Source organism: Pongo pygmaeus, chromosome 5 (assembly GCF_028885625.2).
Source record: "Pongo pygmaeus isolate AG05252 chromosome 5, NHGRI_mPonPyg2-v2.0_pri, whole genome shotgun sequence".
Taxonomy (NCBI): Eukaryota; Metazoa; Chordata; class Mammalia; order Primates; family Hominidae; genus Pongo; species Pongo pygmaeus.
Window position 1 is genome coordinate 34,274,898 of NC_072378.2, and position 1,918 is coordinate 34,276,815.

Genomic DNA, 1,918 nt, shown 5'->3' on the forward strand with positions numbered 1-1,918 from the left:
CCCAGTCATTGTGTTGGTTAAAGGTTGCAGACCTGGCTGCCCAGTGCCTACCATCATTATCAGGGGATGTAGCTCTTCAAGCTCCAAGAGGCTTCCTTGGCTGCCAGCATCCCCTGGTCTTTTCCAAGGTGTTGACATGGTCTTTAGTGTTGAGAAACAGGGAGCAAAGTGCTGACATTGAAAAACGGAGCCCAGCCCCAACCAGGCCTTGGGCTGTAAGTCCCGTGTCCTGCCAGATGGGCTAAGACCCAACACTCTGGTGGATCAGCCAAATGTGCACCTCTGGGCTTGGACTTCAGAGGCTGAGCCTGGCTTATGACCCCCAGCTCACACCTCCCAGCTCAAAGCCCCCAGCTTGGGGTCCAGATGATCCCAGGAGGCTGGGTCAGGGGACTGCCTCCTCAGGGTCAGGGGGCAGCCTCCTCAGGGTCAGGGGCCAAGCCTTGTGGTCAGTGGGTTTCCACGGCAGCCCACAACCAAGGGGAGTAGGGCCAGACAGACAAGAGTCAGAGATCACAAACTAACCCCCTCCTCCAGGGCTGGGGAGAACTAAGGGAGCCTCAACCCAGACTGAGGGTTATACCATAAAATAACAGATGCTCATAGAGTCTGGGGACCTCCTGACTGTGCTCCTGGCCTAGGACTGTGCCTGGAGTGGGGTCTCCAGAGCAGGGATGATGGCACAGGTCGGGGGGTGGTGGGGAGGAGATGCCTCATGTCCGCATTGGTGAGCCACGACATCCCAGGAGGGTGGAAAATCTCCCCCGGGACTTGCTCCATGGGCCAGGCACAGCAGCCATGCCCACTGCTACGTGGAGGTAGGCAGTCCACGGCTGGGGCCCAGGCCATTGGGACCCCATCCATCTTTCTGCTGTCCTTAGCGTGTCACCTCCGTCTTCGTGGTCACAAGTGCTGATGTTCCTCAAGGCCCCATGCCCAGAGGAAAGAGAGGCCAACAGGCAGACTGGGCCTGTATAGGCCTCACACTTTCTGCTCACATCTCCTCCAGCAGTGCCACCTTGGACATTCCCTGAGCGCAGTCATTACTGATGGCCAGGGAGTAGGGGTCCTGGGCACAGCATCCTGACCATGTCTTGACATAGCTGCCTCTGCCATCAGCTTTTCCCCAGGCCTCCTTGTCCCCTCCTCCCTCCCTAAAAAGGCCCTTCATGTTGAGAGTAGAGTAGTGGCTTCACCAACCTTCCTGCCGATTGGGCTGTTACTGCAGATTCGGTGGAGGGTAAGAATGACGGTCCCCGCCATTATGAGAGGGCCCTGCGGTGCAGTGTTTCAGGATGGGGCCACACAGAGCATTGGAAAGCACAAAGGAGAGGAGCAAATCCCAGCCTAGAGGGGGCAACAGGCAGAGGGAGCTTCCGGGAGGTAGAGATGTCTAAACTAAGACCTCAAGGGTGGACAGCAGCAAGCCAAGTGGAAGGATCTGGGAGGGCAGTGGATGACATTAGGAGCTGGGAGGAACTAGCTGGAGTGTTGCCTGAAGAAGTGGGGGGCAGGCAGGCCAGTGTACACAGGGCTCTGTGGGCCCAGCAAAGAGGAGTGACCAGAGGCAGGATCTGGTGTGGGCTGGAGAAGGGCCTTGGCCTGCAGGTGGCACAGGCCAGGCTGGAGGCAGAGGGCCGTTTAGGACACCATTTTGGTTATAAAGCAGGGATGACAGAAGCTGAGCTGGGGAAACTGTGATGGAGACAGAGACTTGAAAAACACAATGCTTAAAGACTGATGAAGGGGTAGAGGTGGCTAGTGAGAGAGAGAGAGACAGACAGACAGACATTGGGAGAGAGATGGACAGAGACAGAGAAAATGGGAGCCTGGGGAAACCAGGTGCACAGTGGTAGCTTGTGCAGAGGGAAAGGATGGAAGAAGAGGGCAAATTATAGGCAGAAGAGGCCATGTCCAT